This window comes from Moschus berezovskii, chromosome 25, assembly GCF_049115385.1.
Source record: "Moschus berezovskii isolate FMDL1 chromosome 25, NW_MosBer_1.0, whole genome shotgun sequence".
NCBI lineage: Eukaryota > Metazoa > Chordata > Mammalia > Artiodactyla > Moschidae > Moschus > Moschus berezovskii.
Genome location: NC_142484.1, coordinates 19,626,957 through 19,650,218, shown reverse-complemented (window position 1 = coordinate 19,650,218; position 23,262 = coordinate 19,626,957).

Below are 23,262 nucleotides of genomic sequence, written 5' to 3'. Positions count from 1 at the left end.
CCCAATGTTCACATCATCAACAGATGGCTCCCCATATTTGGAGAATGTTCACATGGCCAGGGGAGGAAGCTGCTGGCTTCCCAAAACAGTGATGTGCCCATTGACGCCTTTGCCTACTTCTGCATCAGACCCTGGTCAAATGCAACTCCACACCCAGTGGTCCCAAAGCCAGGGCGGCAGGGATTGCCCTCCTGGAGCTAGCTAGCATTGTGGCACAGCAGAGGTGTCTCAGGCCCCAGCAAAATGGGAGGTCCCAAAGTCAGTTTGTATAACTTCCTTGAGCTTCAGTTTTGTCAATTGCAAGATGGAGAAAGTGATCCTTACTCTATCCAGGATGGAGTTGTAAGGATAAATGAGATGACATATAATATAATGTCTGTCACATAGCAAATAGTCAACACTAATTGACTAAAATTGAATACAAGTGTAAGGGTGCCAGGAATCTTAACATTCTATGTTGAGTACAGAGTCATTCGCTGATTTCTTTTATTCCCCTTAGTTTTGAGGACTTGGCGTTACTCCAGTGGGGTGCAAGCAGGATCTGGGAGGCCTGGCCTTGTTCTGGTTCTGTGACCAGCAAAGGACCACATGCAGGTACAGAGTCCAGGTGGTAACTCCCAGAATACTGTGTTGTCAGTGCAGTGAAATCCCCGATCCCCCAAGGCTCATGCTCACTTTCAGAGTCACTGGGGGACGGCTGTGATGTGTCACTTTTTAATATTTGTTTATTTCTTTGGAAGCTCTGGGTCTTAGTTCCTACATGCAGGATCTCTGATCTTCACTGTGGTCTGTGGGATCTTTAGTTGTTGCACACGAGGTCCTTTTTTATTTTAGTTGCAGCATGCAAAATCTTCTAGTTGCAGCATGGGGGATCTAGCTCCCCCACCAGGGATCAAACCCAGGCCCTTGTATAGGAGCTTGGAATTTTAGCCCCTGGGCCACCAGAGAAGTCCCTGAGTGGCATTTTTAAAAACCTTCCCAATACTGACTTGCTTGCATTGGGGGACAAAAAAGAAAAAATCTCAAAGTCACAGCCAAACCAAGCTGGCAAGCTTGAGGCAGAAAGCCTCAAAATCCTGCCGCAGAAGGAAACCCCAGCTGCATTAGCTGGGCAGTGCTGTTCCCAGACAGGGCCTGACCTGAGCTCTGTGGGCCCTCATTTCCCATTAACATCAGGTGATGGTGAAACCAGTTCAAGCGCACATCAAGCAAACCCCAAGGAAAGGCAAGGAGAGGGCTGGGAGAGATGAGTGACTGGGGCTGGGGTTGTACAGGAAAGACATGGCAGCTGCTGCCGTCCTTCCTCCACCTGCTGTGTGTGTGGTGTTAGAAGCATAGGTTTGGGTCCCTATCATTTTATTTTTTTAATTTATATATTTTTTGGTTTTACCACATGGCATGTGGGATCTTAGTTCCCTGACCAGGGATTAAACCTGTGCCTCTTGCAGTGGAAGTGAGGAGTCTTAACCACTGGACCGCCAGGGAAGTCCCCACCTACTGTTTTCAAAATCTATTTGTTGATTTTCTGAGAGGATTCTCCCCTGCGCCGGGCTGGGAGCTGAGTCAGAGTAGACAACAAGTCAGGTAAGGGCCCTGCCTTTGTGCAACTCATGGTCCAGCAGAAGCCAGATGAAGAATGAGCTCCTGCAAGGGGACTGAGCCCTTAGGAGATGGGCAAGGTGCTCTAGGAACTTATACCACCTGGACCAAATGGTCTGGGGAAGCAGGGGAGGCTTCCTAGAAAGAGCGATGTTTAAGCTGAGACTGAAGGATCAGTAGGAGTTTGCTCAGCAAAGGGATTTGGGGGGAGGAGCAGGGGAGGGTCTGGGAGGAGTAACAGGTGTTCAGGTAAAGGGACTGCAGGTGCAAAGACTCTGGTCAACACTTCAGGCTTTTATTTCTTTTGGTCCCATTTTGCCTCCCTGCATTTACAGATATTTAGATGGATCTGGACATCTGTGTAGCTACCTGAGTTCTTTCCCGTGAGGTTCCTGGATCCTTTGCACATGGGTTTGTATGGTGAGAAACAGACGATGTCACTCCTTTCACTTGTACTGGAACCTTCATTCTGACACAGGCCACTCCCTGCCTCCAGGCTTCTCCACGTTTATCCCCTCGGCAGGATTGCCCCTGAGTCTTTCCTTCCCATCACTTTTGTGAATGATTTGGGTTAAACATGGGGATTGTATACTGTTGCAGTTAACAGAAAGGGCTGGAGTCAGATAGATGGGTTCACAGTCCTGCTCCACAATTTAACTCTTGTAACCTTGGGGAAATCCTGTTTATCTATAAAATGAGGCCAGTAAATGTACCTATCTCATAGGTTGCTGTGAGGATTAAAAAGGGAATAAAAAAAAAAACCCACGTAAAGTGATCCTCATATACAACCCTGATGATGGGAAAGACTGAAGGCAAAAGGAGAAGAGGGCGGCATAGGATAAGATGGTTGGATAGCATCACCGACGCAATGGACGTGAACTTGGGCAAACTCTGGGAGACAGTGAAGGACAGGGAGGCCTGGCATGCTGCAGTTCACGGGGCTGCAAAGGGTCCAACATGACAGAGTGACTGAACAGCAACAGCAAAGTGACCTGGCACATGCTGAGCACACAGTATATACTGGCAATTTTAAAGAGAAGGTCAGAGACAGGTCTGAGTCTGAGAGCAAAGGAAAATTTCTTGGTCAAAAAAAAAAAGTCCAGATCTCAATAGCACAAACTGGGCAAGATGCAATTTAATAAGAATAAATAAATGCAAGGTCCTAGGACTTCCCTGGTGGTACAGTGGCTAAGATTTCGTGCTCCCAATGCAGGGGGCCTGAGTGGTTCAATCCTTGGTCAGGAACTAGATCCCATACGCCACACCTAACAGTTTGCATGCTGCAACTAAAACCTGATGCAGCCAAGTAAATAAATATTTTTTTTAAAAAAGGAATAAATGCAAGGTCCTACACTTACATTTCAATCTCTCTCTCTCATACACACCCATCCAATCTGCCCACACATTTATAAGAGTGAGATAGGGAAGCCAACAGAACATATTTGGGAAGAAAAACCTCTGAATTTTGGTTCGTTATACACATTACAGGAGGCCAAGGTCTCTGGTTTCTGCAGCTGCTGAAAACCTCAGAGTGCCTTCTAGAAAAGCAGTATCCATACTTGGCAAAGTAACAACACAGCTCAGGTTCGTGGGTCAAACCACCCTGGAGAACTGCTGTGAATTCTGGGTGTCAAAACTTAAGAAGATTGACTGAAAGTAGAGAACAAGACAAGAAGCGAAAATCATGTCATGTGAGTGATGTTTGAAGGAACCGGCATTTTTAGCCATGAAAGAAAAGGCTATGAAAAGCTATGTTTCATTTATCCCTTGGAATCATTGTGGAAGGCCTCTTAACTGCCAGGTAATGTGTGGTGTGTTACCATGGCAACCAAAGAGCCTCCCAGCTACTGGCAATGCCAGGGGGTTAGTGGCTTACACCCTGACCCTCACTGGATGGGACCTGCCTGGCCCAAGGTCAGACCTCCTCCCAGGAGTGGCCTGCTGGAGAAAGAGAGGCCTGGTGTCCTTGGCATCGCTGGGCTTCGTAGCTCAGAGGCCTCATGGGACCAGACGAGGGGACTGGACGCTCCTTCCCTCATCCCATCATCCTCATTCGCTTACAGGGGTGTGTCCCCATCAGAGTTTGGGCAGTGGGTGGAGGCAGACAGCAAGCAGGCAACTGCAGTCAGTGAAAGACAGGTATAGGGGCAACCCAGGGCACTATGGTTGTATGGACCTAGGAGGGCACCCGATTTAGACTTGGGGGATCAAAGAGGTTCCCAGAAGATCTGATCTGAAATGAGATCCAACATGGGGCATGGGTGTGGCGGGAAAAACAATTTTTAACCTCTCAGTTGTGTCCGCCTCTCTGCGACCCCTTGAATCACAGCACGCCAGGCCTCCCTGTCCATCACCAACTCCCAGAGTTCACTCAGACTCACGTCCATCGAGTCAGTGATGCCATCCAGCCATTTCATTCTCTGTCGTCCCCTTCTCTTCCCACCCCCAATCCCTCCCAGCATCAGACTCTTTTCCAGTGAGTCAGCTCGTCGCATGAGGTGGCCAAAGTATTGGAGTTTCAGATTTAGCATGAGTCCTTCCAATGAACACCCAGGACTGATCTCCTTTAGAATGGACTGGTTGGATCTCCTTGCAGTCCAAGGGCCTCTCAAGAGTCTTCTCCAACACTACAGTTCAAAAGCATCAATTCTTTGGCGCTCAGCTTTCTTCACAGTCCAACTCTCACTTCCATACATGACCACTGGAAAACCCATAGCCTTGACTAGACGGACCTTTGTTTGCAAGGTAATGTCTCTGCTTTTTAATATGCTATCTAGGTTGGTCATAACTGTCCTTCTAAGGAGTAAGCGTCTTTTAATTTCATGGCTGCATCACCATCTGCAGTGATTTTGGAGCCCCCAAAATAAAGTCTGACACTGTTTCCACTGTTTCCCCATCTATTTCCCATGAAGTGATGGGACCAGATGCCGTGATCTTAGTTTTCTGAATGTTGAGCTTTAAGTCAACTTTTTCACTCTCCTCCTTCACTTTCATCAAGAGGCTTTTTAGTTCCTCTTCACTTTAAACCTCTCAGTTCAGTTCAGTTCAGTTCAGTCGCTCAGTCGCGTCTCCGCGACCCCATGAATCACAGCACGCCAGGCCTCCCTGTCCATCACCAACTCCCGGAGTACACTCAAACTCATGTCCACAGAGTCGGTGATGCCATCCAGCCATCTCATTCTCCGTCGTCCCCTTCTCCTCCCGCCCCCAACCTTTCCCAGCATCAGAGTCTTTTCCAGTGAGTCAACTCGTCGCATGAGGTGGCCAAAGTATTGCAGTTTCAGCTTTAGCATCAGTCCCTCCAATGAACATCCAGGATTGATCTCCTTTAGAATGGACTGGTTGGATCTCCTTGCAGTATAAGGGACTCTCAAGAGTCTTCTCCAACACCACAGTTCAAAAGCATCGATTCTTCGGCGATCAGCCTTCTTCACAGTCCAACTCTCACAACCATAGATGACCACGGGAAAAACCATTGCCTTGACTAGACGGACCTTGGTTGGCAAAGTAATGTCTCTGCTTTTTAATATACTATCAAGGTTGGTCATAACTTTCCTTCCAAGGCTAGTCTTAAATGGGGGCTTCCCTGGTGGCTCAGTGGTAAAAAAATCAGCTGCCTGCCAATGCAGGAGACTCAGGTTTGATCCCTGAGTTGGGAAGATCCCCTGGAGAAGGAAATGGCAACCCACTCCAGTAGTTTTGCCTGAAAAATCCCAAGGGCAGAGGAGCCTGGTAGGTTACAGTCCATGGGGTTGCAAAGAGTTGGAAACAACTGAGCAACTAAACAGCTGCTGCTGCTAAGTCACTTCAGTTGTGTCCGACTCTGTGTGACCCCATAGACGGAAGCCCACCAGGCTCCCCCATCCCTGGGATTCTCCAGGCAAGAACACTGGAGTGGGTTGCCATTTCCTTCTCTAATGTGTGAAAGTGAAAAGTGAAAGTGAAGTCGCTCAGTCGTGTCCAGCCCTTAGCAACCCCACGGACTGCAGCCTACCAGGCTCCTCCATCCATGGGATTTTCTAGGCAAGAATACTGGAGTGGCTTGCCATTGCAACAAGTCTTAAATGGAAGAGGAGAGACCCAGGCTCATTACTATGAGCGCAAGCTGGGTGGACTCCTTGGAGGAGTGGCCCTCTGCCTCTGCTCCTTCAGCCTTTCCGATCTCTGCCCAGAGCCCGCAGGCACAGGACAGGGCCCTTGCTCTCAACTGCTGGCTCCACCAGCCCACCAGAGCACCCCAGGTCAGAGCGAAGGGACTCTACATTTGAGGGTTTTGTTTTTCTGCCCGAACCCCACCCCATCTTAAGAGAGGTTGAACTCGGAATTTAAAAGGCCTTCCCTTACAGGAAATGAAGAGCTGTTGCCAGGACCGCCCAGCCAAGAAAATATGAACAACATGCCTCGCTCTGCTGCCGAACTCCCAACTCTCAGCGCCTCCAGGGAGGGCAGGGAGATGGGCCACGGCCCAGGCCCTCCCATGTTTGTTCTCGGCCAGCTTCCCCCCAGAGTGTGGGAAGTCCCTGGCTGTGGTCACACCCACATAAAATGTCCTGGCTCCCATGTCCATAAATTGTCCTCATCCAAGGGGTGGAAAAGCAGGGAGTGATCTGGAGAGGGCATGGGGCTCCAGATCAGCCTTGCAACCCATTGGTTGTGACTCTGGGTAAATCTGTCCACCTCTCTGGGCTTTGGTTTCTTTACCTATGCAATGAGATGGTTGGGCTTCTGGACTTCAAAGCCTTCTTCCATCTAAAATTTCTGAGGAAGGAAATGGAAAAACTTATCAATATAACTGGAATCTCAGAGCCCAACAGCTGAGATCTCTAATCCTCTCCTTCAATTTCTGCTCCTCTCCTTCCTAAAAGAGAGGCGAACCCAGGGAAATTAGTGCGATGTCTCTTTGAAACCATTCTGCTCTTTCACCAGGCCTCCAGGTCAAGGTGAAGACCGACAAAAGCCTTAGACTGAAAAGGCTGATGTTTTCCTTGCAGATCCAGATGCCAACTTGGGTCATTATCTCTCGCTACACTCGGCACCACGAGTCCTCTTCAAAGGCCTGACATTGACTGCCCCTACCTTTTGGGCCAGGTGGACTGTCCTGAAATTTAAGTAATAGGTGCCCTTGATGGGGCCTGGCACTTCGTCATCAGCCCCAGTTTTAACTTCAGGAATGACTGGATCAAATGAATTGGCAAACATGTACTGAGTAACTACTAACTACAAATAAACATGCTGGAGGCAAGGGGCTAGCAAAGACTGTGGAACAGCCTCTACTGTGAGTAAGGGCAGAGGAAATTGTGGGATTCGAGTTCTCTCTTGCTTTTACTGCATCCTGATTGTCAATTGTCAACTTCCAGGTGGCATCCCCTAGACCGGGGCTGTCTAGGTGGCCACATTTTCTAGCTGGGTAGCTCAGCCAGGACAAGATTTCCTCAGAGAGGGGTTACCAGGCCAAGAAATTTACTTCTGCAAATGATAACAGCCAGCCAGTACAGATGGTATGAGAGCGTCTGGGAGGGTGTCCCATAATCTGGGAAGAACATCCTTTGTGACAGGGTGACACAGCATCAGAAAAAGCTAATGAGAGATGTGTTAGTTGTTCATTGATGTGTAATTACTACAACCTTGGTGGTTAAAGCAACATACATTTATTATCTCATGGTTTCTATGGGTCGAGAATCTAGGTTCAGGGAATGCATCATTTCCTCAGATAAAGATTCTTAGGGTGCATGAATCCCCTGGAAGTGCAAAATAGTACATGGGAGAACCTTTGTGCAATTTCTTAGAAGGACAACAGCTTTCAAACGATTCTTCCAAGGGTCCAGATGACAAATAGGAGTCGCTGGCCTCAGGCTGGATGGAGGTGGAAGGGTGGGAAGGTGTGTCCTGTGAAGCCCCTTGAAGCCTCTTTTACGCCTCTTCCCTCGAGCCCCTGTCCCAAGTCATGGGAGGAGAGTGGCTTAGCCCAGCCCAATCCCTCGGCCTCCCTCCAATTCCCAGCCCATTCTACTCTCGGCTCTATTATTCCCACAGTGGTGTGGTGTGCCTGCAGCTCCCCCCAGAGCAGTGCTCCGATCACAGCCTGGAACCCCTGCTAAGACCCTGCCCAGTACCTTCCCCACTGGGACTCTGCTGTCCCTTGAGACTCCCCAGACAGGAGGCTGCCCCACTTCCTGCTGCTGTCACTTGCTCTCCCCATTAACTGGGAACCCGGTCTCCTGGCTTTGAGAGCCCGTGGACTCTTCCCTCGGGCCCAAACTCGTGGGCGTGACCCACAAGTAGATAACCACAGTCCTGGACACTTGCAGACTGTCTTGGTTTAAGCTTGTGTCCGGGAGTGATTGTTGAATGTCCGTTTTGTTCTCAAAAGTATCCTTGTTGGTAAGACATTTAATTGGCCCCTTGCCTAAAGGGGCTCAGACAGTAAAGAATCTGCCTGCAATGCAGGAGACCCGGGTTCCATCCCTGGGTCAGGAAGATCCCCTGGAGAAGGGAATGCCTACATACTCTAGTATTCTTGCATGGAGAATCCCCATGGACAGAGGAGCCTGGAGGGCTACAGTTCATGGGATCACAAAGAATCGGACATGATTGAACAACTAAGACACACTTATGCCTAAAGGGAGAAGGGACTCCAGCCTTCCCGTGAGCAGGATGGCTGGGACGGCCTTCCTGGCACTGTGTAAAGACCCCAGCACGTGGCACATTGCCATCCCTCCAGGTTCAAGTGCCCCAACCTCACCTCCCACATCATTTATCCTCAGCGAGGAGCCTTCCCAGGTTGCTCCCTAAGATCTCTTTGGGAGCAGTGGTGAAACCTGCAGACTGGGCAGCCTTCCTTCTCCTCCTCACCCTGAAAAACCCCAGTTCCTCACATCGCATTTCTACTCTTCACCAGCTCCTCATCCTCTCTGCTTCCTGCCATCCCACACCGCATGCTCTCCACTTTATATAGCTAGCTCCTTCCAGTAGGCATGTACAGATGTGAGCGTTGGACCATAAAGAAGGCTGAACACTGAAGAACTGATGCTTCTGGGCTGTGGTGTTTGAGAACACTCTTAAGAGTCCCTTGGACTGCAAGGAGATAAAACCAGTCACTCTTAAAGGAAATCAGGCCTGAATACTCATTGGAAGGACTGATGCTGAAGCATCAGCATGCAAAGAGCCAATTCACTGGAAAAGACCCTGATGCTGGGGAAGATTGAGGGCAGGAGGAGAAGGGGATGACAGAGGATGAGATGGTTGAATGGCATCACCCAACTCAATGGATGTGAGTTTCAGCAAGCTCCAGGAGATGGTGAGGGACAGCGAAGCTTGGCGTGCTGCAGTCCATGGGTTCGCAAAGAGTCACACAACTAAGCATCTGAACGACAACAAAGCTAGCACCTGTATAAAGTAGGATGTGCTCCAGAAATGATTCTTTTTGAAAAGTCATTTTTGAATGAATGAAGTGTTGGTAAAATTATGCTAAATCTGCCAAAGCACAGCCCTGGGCATGGGCCCTGCAGAGCCCGGCCTCTAGGTGTGGGCAGCCCTGGGTAACACCCTCTTCAGAAGATTAGCACTGAGGGTGGTGGATCCCACTGAAACCTGCCCTGGGGGATGCAGGCAGGAGGGCGGCAAGCCAGAGGGAAGGGGCCCTTCATCTGTCCCCAGAGCCCTGGCCCATATGGAGTCCTCCCCAGAGCCTGTCCTTTTCAGCCAAACACACTTCTTCTACTCAAAAGTAAAAGGAAAAAAAATCTCTCTTGTTTTATGAAAGAGCGTCCAGTGTAGAATGGACCACCTTACACTTTGCATCGAGGGATTTTTCCAATTTCTTTTTTACAGTATTTACTACCCATCCAATGAGCGTTTATTAAGCTTATCCTACACGTCAGGCCGGTGCTCAACCCTGGGGATGGAGTCATGGACCAGACCAATGTCTCTGCCCTGTGGGGCTGTGTTAAGTCAAGGCATTCAAAGCTGGTCAAGGACTACATTTAGAAAGCAGTTGCAGCCATGAAGTTAAAAGACGCTTACTCCTTGGAAGGAAAGTAATGACCAACCTAGACAGCATACATATTAAAAAGCAGAGACATTACTTTGCCAACAAAGGTCCGTCTAGTCAAGGCTATGGTTTTTCCAGTGGTTATGTATGGATGTGAGAGTTGGACTGTGAAGAAAGCTGATCGCCAAAGAATTGATGCTTTTGAACTGTGGTGTTGGAGAAGACTCTTGAGAGTCCCTTGGACTGCAAGGAGATCCAGCCAGTCCATTCTAAAGAAGATCAGTCCTGGGTGTTCATTGGAAGGACTGAAATTCCAATACTTTGGCCACCTCATGGGAAGAGTTGACTCACTGGAAAAGACTCTGATGCTGGGAGGGATTGGGGGCAGGAGGAGAAGGGGACGACAGAGGATGAGATGGCTGGATGGCATCACCGACTCGATGGATGTGAGTTTGAGTGAACTCTGGGAGTTGGTGATAGACAGGGAGCCTGGTGTGCTGTGATTCATGGGGTCGCAAAGAGTCGTACACGACTGAGCGACTGAACTGAATTGAAATGAACTAAAGACCGTGATTTCTTGGTTCCTGCACACTGGATATCTCAGTGTTGATGAGACCTTTGCATAGGTCTGTTGCAGAGAAAAAGTCAACTCTGACTCCATGTTAGAACTATTTCTGTTGACTTGCTTTTCGTTGCTTTTGTTAATATAATCATACAGAATGGCTTGCCTCAGAGAACCCTGCCCCTTTGCCTGACTGTTAAACTAAAGCGCCTTTTTGTTCAGAACCCTGTCCACCTGTGGATGGCAGGAAGGAAGAAATTAGCACGTTCCCTGACTGAGGCTTGCCATTCATTCTAAGAGATGTTTGCAAGATTAACGGCCTTCCTCACCTCCCGCCATCTCTGATCTAGAAAAGAACCTGGTATCCAGACTCTGACAAGATGCTTATCTCGAGGCTCTAGCCTGCCGTCTTCTCGGTCAGCCGGCTTTTCAGGTAAAGTCTCTTCTTTGCCTTAACACCTCCTCTGTTGGATTCATTGGCCTGATGGGCAACAGGCAGAGCGAGTTTGGACTCAGTAACAGGTCCATAAAGGCAATGGAATAGTATTTACTTAATGGCAGAATTTTTGGAGTCAGGTTGAATTATTTTCAAATCTCAGTTCTGTGTCCTCTTGGGTGAGTTATTAATATTTAATCTCCATCCAAGTTTTGAAATACAGATCATGCCATCTACCCTGCAGGATTACGAGGAGGGCCCATCAGGGTGATGGCTGTGAACAAAGCACAGTACCTGATGTGTGGGGACATCCCTTAAACAGAGCCAGGGACCATCCCTGAGAACTGAAGTTTGCTCGCCTGGTCAGAGGATGACTCTGGCCAGGCCACGTTGCTCTGTGGTCCACGATGGTGGTTGCTAAACTTGGCTGTGTTTAAGAATCACCATGGGAGCGTTTTAAAACTACAGATTCCAAGCCCCACCTCAAACCTGCTGTTGCTGTTATTTAGTAACTCAGTCATGTCTGACTCTTGCAACCCCATGGACTGTAGCCCACCAGGCTCCTCTGTTCATGGGATTTCCCAGGCAAGAATACTGGAATGGGTTACCATTTCCTCCTCCAGGGGATCATCCCAACCTAGAGGTAGAACCTGCGCTTCCTGTTCAGCAGGTAGATTCTTTACCACTGAGCCATCAGGGAAGCCCCCACCTCAAACCTACTGAACCAGAAACCCCAGGGTTGGGACTTGGGAGTTTGCATTTTTAGAAGTCTCCAGTTTTGTAATCTATGCCTCTGGGCTTCCCTGGTAGCTCAGCTAGTAAAGAATCCTCCTGCAATGCAGGAGACCCCGGTTCCATTCCTGGGTCAGGAAGACCCACTGGAGAAGGGATAGGCTACTCACTCCAGTATTCTTGGGCTTCCCTGGTGGTTCAGCTTGTAAAGAATCCACCTGCAATGCAGAAGACCTGGATTCAATCCCTGGGTTGGAAAGATTCCCCTGGAGAAGGGAACGGCTAACCGCTCCAGTATTCTGCTCTGGAGAATTCCATGGACTGTATAATCCATGGGGTCACAAAGAGTCAGACACGACTGAGCGACTTTCACATTCCTCCTCAAATCCAGGCGCCCCACCCACCTTCCTTTCTCCAGCGCTCCTCTTAGGGAGGCAGAGGTGCAGGGGCTCGGGTGAACCCTAGTCTGTGCCCTGGGCCCAGCCCTTCTTCTCACCCCGACCCTCCCTGACCCTCTCAAGCCAAGCATGCCCAAGCTGCGGTGGGTCCCTTCTGAGGAAGGGGCCGCTCTTGTAAAGTTCCCGGTGAAAGGCGAGATGGACAGAAGAGGTCAGAGTTCACACAAGCTGCACTGCCTTCTGTTTCATTTACAAGAGGCAGTCACCTCATTAAACCCCGGCCCCCCCCACTCCTCACCCCACAGCACCCCCACGCCCGTGCCCTTCTCCCTTCAGCCCTGGCCCATAGGTAACACAGACAGAGACAGCCTGCAGAACAGTGGTCCCGAGGCAGACAGGAGGCCCCCTGGAAGTACCACCCACATCCTGCTCTCAAACTAGCCCCATGCCTGGGGTAGAGAAGATGCTCAAAAAAGTTTGTTAGACTCGGGCATTTATAAATGCAGACACTGCGGGTGGAAGGCAGGAGCGGCCTGCACTCGGCAGTCAGCCCAGATGCCTAAAGGCAGCATCCTAGGAGAGGTGGGTGTGGAGAGGAAAGGCCACCCCAGCAACGCTGTGTGTCCTGGGCTGACTGCCTCTCTGATCCGCGGTTCCCTCTTCTGTTATACGATGCTGTTTTCAGTCAGCCCTCCCTCCCCCAGCCCACGGAGGGCAGTGTCTGAAGGGGTCACACAGAGGAGATTGTGACGCGGTACAGGGTCACCAGAGAGGATGCTGTGGCCAGCCGTGCCCCCTCTGTCCTTTTGGTCTCCAAGCCAGTCTTGAGAGTCAGAGCCTGGTGTTCTCCCCGGGAACCAGGCACATAGAACTCCCTCCTCCCCTTTCCTTCTCCTCTCCCCTTCAGAACAGAAAAGGGACCCTCCATGTGTGGGGTTGGTGACATCCTTTGGATGGTGGCGGCTTCCCATTCCCACACAGGAGGGACTTACGGCAACAGCCCCTCTGGAAAGGAGGCGAGGGGACTGGTCTGGAGACCTTAACCCCGGCAGACACCTGAGCACTCAGATTGTTTGCCGGGGGAGCAGGGGGACACTTTCAGAGGTTAAAGCCCACCTCCCATTCCCCCACCACAGGGCTGGCTTCCCAGTGCCTAGAGGAGAACCCAGGGGTCTCCCGGTCTCCGCGAGGGGGTCGGGGGACAAGTCTCCAGCTGGACGGGGGCAGGGGTGGGGGGCCGCAGAGAGGGTGTGGCTGAAGCTGCGGGTGCAGGAGAGGAGGGACTTCACGCAAAGGAAGACCATCAGGACAGAGAAAAAGAGGGAGAGGCAGAGAGAGAGAAAAGGGGAGAGGCGGGTCTGCACAGGAGGGAGAAGGCCCCAGAGACGGGCCAGCGAGGGGTGGATGCAGAGACTGCCAGGATGAGAGAGACAGAGAGGCAGGAGGAGAGACAGACAGACAGAGACGAGAGCGAGACAGACGCGAGTGAGAAGGATGAGGATGACAAAGGCAGAGGCCGCAGCAGCAACGACAGATGCAGGGGGACGGACGACGAGTGGCCGGGCGCACGTCAGAGCCTGACTTTGGCGTGAGAATTCTTGGCCTCCGTCCCGGGTCGGGACCCAGGAGTGGGCCTGTCAGTGGATGCCCTCTTCTCCCATCTTTCCTACTGGAACCCTAGAGGCCTCTGCAAGCCTCCCCAGCCTCTCTGTGCAGCTCCAGGGGCAATCAGAGACCCCGGGGTGTGGTCAGCTGGGCAGCCAGTCTGCAGGATCCACCCAGGGTCAGCTTGGTCAGGAGGGGGAGGTTGGGAACAGAGCCCCTGCAGATCACAGCAAGGACCCTGAGAACCAGCAGTCAGACAGACCCTCCCAGGCTCCTTCTGGGCCCCAGGGGACACAGCAGGGCTGAGTAGGGTCCTCAAACCCAAGGACAGACAAGAACAGGGCAACTTTGGGGGGATTTTGAGACTGAGAGGCAGCCTGTCAAAGCTGCCAGTGTCCCTCAAGCCCAGGCCTGGAGCCCACCCTGGTTGATTTTAGGGCTGGCCAGAAGGAGGGGGAGAACGAGAGAAGCAGTAATGAGGCACATTTCTTTGGAAAATGTGAGACAGAGGACGCAGAGTGCAGTCCAGTGGCGAATTTCCTGCTGAGACCATGGCCACGCTCAGCTAACAAGCCAGCGCATCAGAGCGATGCTGTCGGCCTCTGTTGCCCGTCCCCGCCTGCAACTGCAGTTACTCAGCCTTGTGATTTAGGGACGAGCTGGGCTGGGGCTCAGGGCTTAGAACCGCCATCCCCAGAATGTCCTCACCAAGCAGAAAGGCAAGCCCAGCAAGGCCCCTGCTGGTGTAGGGACATGCCAAGCCACAGGTACCAGGAGGACTTGGGGACCATGAGGAGGCTCGTCCCCAGGTGCTTTCTGCTCCTCTCTGGTGGGGGCCTGGCTCCCACAGAGGCTCAGCTTCCTCCCAGGACAGACCCTCGTGGGGATCTATGGGTTGCCCCAGGAGGATGACCCCACCGTTCACATGCTTCCCAACTTCAGCTCCAGGAATTGACAGGCTGGTTGGCATTGCCCAGTACAGTGCTGAGAAGAGAGGCTGGGAGGGCAGGCACTGGATGATGGCCAAGACAGTCACTGTCACCTGCTTCTCCTTGAAGCTCGTCCCCATCTTCATCCCTGCAGGACGAGCTCCCCGGAGAAGCTGAGAGCCTGGTCCCAAGCAGGTGCCGAGGTAAGGGTGGAGTGGGGCCCCGTGTGCAGAGTTCAGGTGTGGGAGGCAGGTCAGGGGCAGAGCCCCTGGCAGGAAGCTGTCCATGGCCAGGGCCGGTCAGGGGTGCACAAAGGTTGCTCTGATCCCACCTGTACCGCCCCCCTCGAGCCCTGGATACCACTCTCCCGGTCCTGTCTTTCCCAGGGGTCCTGAGCTGCCTGCCTTATCAGCGCTGGCTGGGACTGGACTCCAGCACTGACAGCTCTTGTCACAGCCCATCAGGCTTCATTCTTCCTGGGGAGGTGAGGACAGGTTAATTCCCTGACCCAGACACAGGGCGACGTGCCATGTAGGATGGGGGGACCACCGACAACCCCTGTCCTTCCCTCCTTCAAAGCTGGGCGTAAGAGACAAAGCTGCCAGTGTTCCCCATGCCTGGGGCGCTCCTCTCTGCCCTCCCATCTGCTCTAACTCCCCTTCCATATCCTGCGCCAAACAGCACCTCTGATGCAGGTAAACTGTCCAGGGATGAGTGATGCTGGGCGCTGAGTGAATCTGCTCAGAGGATGGGAAGGAAAGAACGCTTTTGATAGAGCAAACTCATCCCTTCTCTGATTCCAGGAAGGATTTGATGCCGGTTCTTGGGGGTTACTTCAGCCCTGGCCTCTTGGGCTTCTGACTTTCAAATTAGGAACCCAAGCGTCCTGGCTTCATATCAGCACCTACAGATCAGCCGCACCCCTCTCAAGGGATCCACAGCCCTTTGGGGACTGCCCGTGACGCTGTGCTCTCCCTCGAATCTACCCAGTTTCTGGCTGGGGGCAGGGGAGGGGGCTTGGCTGGGGGTGACTGCCATGTCCTCCACTCACAACACGGTCTCCAGCTCCATCTTGAGTGGGCCATCCAGTTTGGGGCACACCTGTGTATTTATTCTGTTCTCAGGGTGATCCCCTGAACTACACTGCAGTCTCCTCACATCCCCTCCTGGGGTCTAACTGCTCGGTCACTGCCTGACAACTCCCAGCACTAGCTTGACTGCAGTCTTTCTGGAAATAAGGAGTCAACTTCCTTTGTTATGTCTCCCCTAAACTGTAGTAAGTTTGCAAGTGTGCAGGGCCAGGCTGGGCATTGCTGGCGAGCAGGGTAGCTGAAGGCGGAGACCTCTCCCAGTCCAGTGCTGTAGAAAGGACAGCACAGTCAGGGCTATTCTTCATCCCCTGGGGCTCTGGGGGATGACTCCAGAGTTCTTGCCTGGGGAATCCCATGGACAGAGGAGCCTGGCGGGCTACCATCCATGGGGTCGCAAAGAGTTGGACACGAAGCGATTTAGCATGCGTGCATGCAAATAAGTTAACTCATGCAAGAGGCTCTGTGCAGGCAACAGGCGTTGGTGTTGCAGGTAGTCAGGCTCCGGGAGCTCCAAGTGGGAGGGACAGAGACAAAGGTCAGCCTTGGGTGTGTGACCACAGGCCCTCTGCCTACTCGCTCGCTCTCTCTGGCTTTTCTTCTCTAGGCCAGTGAAGTAGAAGGACAGGGGAAAATCTGGTTTATGAGACCAGAAGAAAAAAAAAAATACCAGGGGAACTTCTGGAAAATTCTGTAACTTTAGACAGGAAAAAGGCCAGACTCCTCCGACTGGGCCAGGATGAACTGGCAGCCGTTCAGGCCTGGCTGTAGGAGGGGTGTGTGTGTGTGTGTGTGTGTGTGTGTGTAACTCGGGCCACATCCAGGGGAATGCATGGCTCTCTCCCTCTGTCCTTCTGTCCTCTGTCTCCCTCCCTCCCTGTTCTCCCACCTCCTCCCCTCTCCAGTGAGCGTGGGAAGCTCAGGAGGTAGTGCCCCTTGAGTGCAAGCGTGCCTGGCCAGGCCGGGCATGGCCTGCAAGGAGTGGAGCTGCAGGCGGAGGCCCCTCCCAGCCCTGAGGTTCCTGGTTCCGAAGGGAAGGTTCTCTCCTCTGACTCTCAGATCCCGTGCTTCCTGTAGGAAGCAGTCACCACCTGCCCCTTAGAATCAAGAGGGTTTGGCCCGCACCCCGGGGGCTCCCTGCTTAGTCCCCCACCCCCCCTGCCCTCCCACTCCCTCACTCCCCCTCCGGGGAGGGTGTGCAGACAGGTGATGATGGGTTCACAATTGAGGCACAGGCTGGAGGAGTGGGACCAGGAGCCCAGAGCAGCCCAGAGGCTCATGTGGAGACACGGCCCCAGAGCAGGGAGACAGGAAAGGGGTGATGAAGGCAAGCTGGTGTCATCGTGGAAGCCTAGCTGGGAGAGATTGCTGCCTGCAGCCCTCACCTCCTGCTCCCTCTCTGACCCTGTTGCTCACATCAAAGTGGGGACCCGTCCCCTCGCTCGCTCCCTGAATGGTCCAGGTCATGGCTCCTGGCTCCTTGAAGCTGCTGATGGACAGACAGTAATAGCTCCCAGAGTGTTGAGAGACAGGCTCCGGGTTAGCACAGTCCCCGCCCACAATCAGAGCTGATGCTCGGGGCTCCCTGCCTCCCGCTCCTGCATCCACTCTCGCCCCTGGGACAGACTGGTCAGCAGGTGTTGGGGAAAGGGGGTGCACAGTCTGATGCTGAGGTTCAGGGCCCACAGATGCAGGTGGGAGGTGTGGAAGAGGCAGGAGCCTGAGGACTCCGAAACCCATTTCAGAAAGGCTGTGGGGCACAGTGGGGGCAGGGAAGGAGGGGCAGCAGCCTCTAACATGTGTCAGCTACCTGAAGCTCATCAGCAGCCCCAGCTTCCAAACCTGCCATCTTCATTTCCTCCCATTATTTATCGAATCGCATTTTATCGGCCTGCTTTTATTAGTCAAAATCATACATATCACTCAGTGCTTCCGATCAACAAAGAGATTGCAATTTTTTACTACGATGCATTGGGCCAAAATAAAAGCAGCCAACTGCTAAGCATGCTTGACATTTCAGCTGAGCTCTGCAACCACGTGGTGGGTAAATGAATATTTCCATTAGGCTTTTATTTTAAACAGTGAAAAATTGAGAGCAGCATGACTTATAAATGAATGGAGCATGCCTAATATGGAAGGCGTCCCGTTAACAGAATTCACAGGTAAATTCAGCTGTCTCCAGGCGACCTGGGAGGCAGACAAAGGTGGCCCTTCAACCCTGTGTACAGTTGGGAAGCCTGGAGGTGGTGGGGTGAGGAGGTAGCAAGACCCCTCCCAGGTAGAGAACCCCTCCCAGGTAGAGAACTTAGAACTGCTAATACTTTGAGAAACCAGCAAGATAGGCCAGTGAGTCAGAGCAGAACATGTTTATTCCCGAAAGGAAGGTGGGCCTTTCAGATTCCTGCTCTTTCTCTTCTCTCTCTCTCTTCTCCCCTGGTGCTATAGGTGGGGACCCATAACACAGACCTGGGACTGATAAGGCAGTGCTCCCATGGTAGGGCTGGGTGTCGCTGTGTGTCCCACCTAAGATGCACTCCTATCTGAGTGTAGTCACTAGGCTTTTCCGAGAGCAGCTTGATTATACTTTCCACATGTTTGTAATGAACTTGTAGTCCTCTTATAACAGTGTTTATGAGGCTCATTCTAGGGTGAATACACTTGGGGAGCCTAAACCATGATCTCCCTCCACTGTCTCACTCTCCGCCCGAGAACAGAAAAATTTAGGTTTGAAACTAACTTAAAAAATAAAAGGCCCGAGATTTACAACGCTGGGTAAGCCAATGTCAAGAGTATCTGGAGGTTAGAGGAAAACAGGGAAATGCTGTTGTGGAAGATGCTTGATTAAAACCTGTTGCTGGTTTCTGGCCAGAAAGGGAGAATAAATTTGGGAGACTGCTGCCATCTGGTGGTAGTATGAGAAATTGTAATTACTTCTCCTTTTGCTTCTTTCATGTTAATACTGTAATACAACTAAATCTTACCTGATAAAATTAACTATAAATCCTAAAGGAAATCAGTAATGAATATTCATTTGAAGGACTGATGCTGAAGCTCCAATATTTTGGCCACCTGATGCGAAGAACTGACTCATTTGAAAAGACCCTGATGCTGGGAAAGACTGAAGTTGGGAGAAGGAGACGACCGAGGACGAGAAGGTAGGATGGCATCACCGGCTCGATGGACATGAGTCTGAGTAGGCTCTGGGAGTTGGTGATGGACAGGGAGGCCTGGTGTGCTGCAGTCCATGGGGTCGCAAAGAGTTGGACACGACTGAGCGACTGAACTGAACCAACCTTCAAAAATGACAGTTTACCAAAACAATTTCATGGGAGAAAGAATAATCTTCTCAGGGGACTTCCCTGACAGTCCAGTGGTTAAGACTTCATCTTTGTCTTCATGTCCAGGGGGTGTGAGTTGATCCCTGTTCAGGGAGCTAAGATCTCACATGCTTCACACCCAAAAAACAAAACATGAAACAGAAACAATATTGTAACAGATTCAATAGACTTTAAAAATGGTTCACATCAACAACAAACAAATATGTGGATCCTTTAAAAAAATAATTTTTTCAACAAATGATGCTGGGACCATTGGCTATCCACATACAAAGCTGAACACCTTAATACATCATACTCAAAAGTTAATTTTAAATGGAAAGGACAGTCCTGAATATTCATTGGAAGGACTGATGCTGAAGCTGAAACTCCAATAGTTTGGCCACCTGATGTGAAGAACTTACTCATTTGAAAAGACCCCGGTGCTGGGAAAGATTGAAGGCAGGAGGAGAAGGGGACGACAGAGGATGAGATGGTTGGATGGCATCACTGACTCAATGGACTTGAGTTTGAGTAAACTCCGGGAGTTGGTGATGGACAGGGAGGCCTGGCGTGCTGCAGTTCATGGGGTCTCACAGTGTCAGACATGACTGAGTGACTGAACTGAACTGAACTGATAGTCCCAAAATGTAAGAGCTAAACCTAGAAAACTATTAAGAGGGAAAAATACGTAAATCTCTGAATTTGGATTAGGCAATTTTTAAATATATGACATCAAAATACAACAAACAAAAGGAGATATATTAATTAAAAAATGGATATTTTCTTTTTTGTGAGAATTAAAATATTCTGAAATTAGATTGGGGTGCTAATTGTCCAATTCTAGGAATGTACTAAAGTCACTGAATTCTACACTTTAAATGGGTGAATTTTATAGCATGTGAATAGCATCTCAATAAAAATGGCAAATTTAACCTGCTTTAACTTAACATTACCGGATTCCCAGGTGGTTCAGTAGTAAAGAATCTGCCTGCCAATGCAGGAGACACAGGTTCGATGCCTGGGTCAGGAAGATCACCTGGAGAAGAAAATGGCAACCCACTTCAGAATCTTCCCTGGTGGCTCAAACGGTAAAGCGTCTACCTGCAATGCAGGAGACCTGGTTTCAATCCGTGGGTTGGGAGGATCCCCTGGGGAAGGTAATGGCAACCCACTCCAGTACTCTTGCCTGGAAAATTCCATGGACAGAGGAGCCTGGTAGGCTACAGTCTATGGGGTTGCAAAGAGTCGGACACGACTGAGCGACTTTACTTTCACTTTCTTTTCAGTATCCTTGCCTGGAGAATTCCAAGGACAAAGAAGTCTGATGAGCTACAGTCCAGGGGATTACAAAGAATCAGACACAACTTAGCGACTGAGCACACACACAAACAACCTATTATTACATTAATTGGGTCCTTGCCATCGGTCAGGAACTCTTCTGGGAACTTAATATGAATTGTTTCAATTAATCCTTCAAAATATCTGTGTCATAGAGGTGCTGTTATTATGCCCATTTTGCAGGTGCACCAACTGAGGTTCAGATAAGTTAAATAAATTATCCACAGTCAGCCAGTAGCTATCAGAGCCGTCATTGGAACTGAAAGCCCATTGAGATCCAGAGCCTGAGGGCTACCAGAGTCGGGGGACTGCCTTACTGTTCAGTAGTCACTTTTCAAGAGTTTACAGGTATAGGGCTTGGGGGCCAAAGAGGGAAGCACCATGCCTGCCCACGAGAAGGGAGGAGACGGGGAGGAGACGGGTATAATTACAGGGAATGATTAGGACACGCGACTGGAAGTGCAGAGTGACAAGCACTTTTGCCCTCCCCCAGTGCCCCTCTGGATGCATGGCTGTGTGACAGCACGGACACAGGCTTGGGAGGGGCCCCCCAAACCTCTTCCTCCCCCGTTTACTGTAACCCACCTCAGCCACCCTGCTACTCAGGATAGGCTCCCTGGGAGTCACCCTAGATCCTCCCCCATCCCACCCCTATCAACCCCCAGTCAGCTCTAACTGTTCTTCCCAGCAGTATTTGGAGTCTGTTTACTGTGCGCCCCCAAGGCTTCCCTGATGGTTAAGCGGGAAAGAATCCTCCTGCAAGGAAAGAGAGGCAGGAGACTCAGGTTCCACCTCTGGGTGAAGAAGATCCCCTGAAGGAGGAAATGGCAACTCACTCCAGTAGCCTGGGAAATTCCATGGACAGAGGAGCCTGGTGGGCTGCCGTCCGTGGGGTAGCAAAGAGTTGGACACGACTGAGCACACACAGTTTATTGTGACTGGGAACACAGCAGAGAACATCCCCAGGAAAGCAGAGTTTCACCCTCCAGGGTGATCAGGCTTAATTAAAACCCCATTCTCATTGGCCTGGATCACTACAGATAAGTGTGTGCCAAGTGGGGTGCGAGAAAGGAAGCAAACAGCAGTATTTCAAGGCCACTGGTCCAAGAGAACCTTAAGGCTCTAGCTGATGGAGGCGTATACACAGACAGCCACCAAGGAGACCGAAAGGTGAAGGGGTCCCTAGCTAGGACACGGAGACGACTCCAGGAACAGGAGTGCAAGGGGCAGACGGTGTTGTGTAATAGGGAATTTGCCTGGCTTTTGTCCCTGCCTTCTGGGAGGAAGCCTCTAAATCTTTGGAATGATAGGAGTGTCTTTGTTACTTAGGATGGGTCCTGACAGTTTGTGTAACCCCTGGGAAGTGTCAGGGTGCAGGCCTGTCAATGGTACGTCCATAGAACAACCATGTGATTCGAGATGGAGAGTTGGACTGAGTTCAATAACCAGTGATCTAAACAATCTTGCTGACATGATGAAACTCCAATAGACTCCAGGCGTTGAATCTTATGTGACCTTTGTGGTTGGCAATATACGTCTGTGTACCTACAGGGAGGTAGTCCTGAATCCCCAGGGAGAGGCCAGGGTAGCTTCCCTCACAGACCTCCACCCCATGAGCCTCCTCTTTTATTGCCGTAATAAAAACCGCAATAGCAAGTATAGCTGAGTTTTGAGAGCTGTTCTAGAGGATTATCAAGCCTGAGAAGGTAATGGGAACCCATGACTTTGTAGCTGTTTGGTGATGGGGTTGAGAAGATGCTACCCCAAAACCTGGCACCTTGAATATTTTTTTAGAAACACTATCGTTAAAAAATTTTTTTAAATTAACTTATTTTTAGATGCACTGTGTTTTGGTTGCTGTGCAAGGGTTTTCTCTAGTTGCGGCGAGTGAGGGCCCCTCTCTGGTTGTGATGTGAGGGCTTCTCGTTACGGGGGCTTCTCTCGCTGCAGAGCACACACAGTGACCTCATCTGTGCTTCTGAAGTTGAGTCCATGGTGCAGGGAAACAGGTATTATGCAAACAGGAAAGTGGGTTTAGAAAGTTCTTTTCAACACAGAGAGAGCAACTAATGGGGCCCCTCCCCAACTCTGCTGTTATTCCGAGTTTTCTCAGTTCAGCGAAGGTGACATGAGGCGTGTCTGTTTGCAAGATTGTACTGTCGCAAAAAATCAGACAGGAGCCAGCCGGACCACTAAGTGGAGCGGTTAAAATCATTTTCCTTCAAGTGCAGCTCGGCTCAGCCTCCTGAGACCCAAGAACAGGCTTGCTTCTGAAACAATGAAGATTCGAGAAATGGCAGCTCCTTCACAACACTAACTACAGTGTTTACAGACTAACCAAAGCCATCCCCTAGTCGAGAAAGGACAGATGCTACATGACGCTAAAACATCAACCCCTGATGAAGAACTCTCAAGATGGCCCTTTCCCAAGCATCTACACCAGTCTTTAAACATAGATTGCAAACAGACAGCCTGCAGATGAAACCCAACCTGCAAATATGATCTGCTAGCCTATCCAACGGAGAAGGCAATGGCACCCCACTCTAGTACTCTTGCCTGGAAAAGTCCATGGACAGAGGAGCCTGGTAGGCTGCAGTCAATGGGACTGCTAAGAGTCGGACACGACTGAGCGACTTCCCTTTCACTTTTCATTTTCATGCATTGGAGAAGGAAATGGCAACCCACTCCAGTGTTCTTGCCTGGAGAATCCCAGGGACGGGGGAGCCTGGTGGGCTGCCGTCTATGGGGTCGCACAGAGTCGGACACGACTGAAGTGACTTAACAGAAGCAACAGCCTATCCAAGCTAACTAAATCCTGACTTAGCTAGAGAGATGCTGGCAGATTTAACATGAACGGCTGGGTTTCCTCACTCTGAAAAAAGTTATGAAATCTGTTCCCCCGGAGTTCTGGAGCTAACTGCTGCCCTCTTTAGGTATATGGGTGCTCCCATCATGGCTCCCACCACGGCCTAACACCCTGCCTGCTCCACTTGCTTTTGTTACCAGCCTGTCGTTTACACCTGCTTTGCTTGCTCACTGAACACCCCTTCACAGGGTCCACGATCACTTGCACGGCAAGGCTCCTGGGCTGAGCCAGGCAAGAATCCTTGTTGTCTGTGACCACTGTCTACAGGATCTGTGACTGATCCATCAACAGATGAATGGATAAAGATGTGTACATATATACAATGGAATATTACACATAAAAATGAAAGAAACTGGGTTATTTGTAATGATGTGGATGGACCTAGAAACTGTCATACAGAAT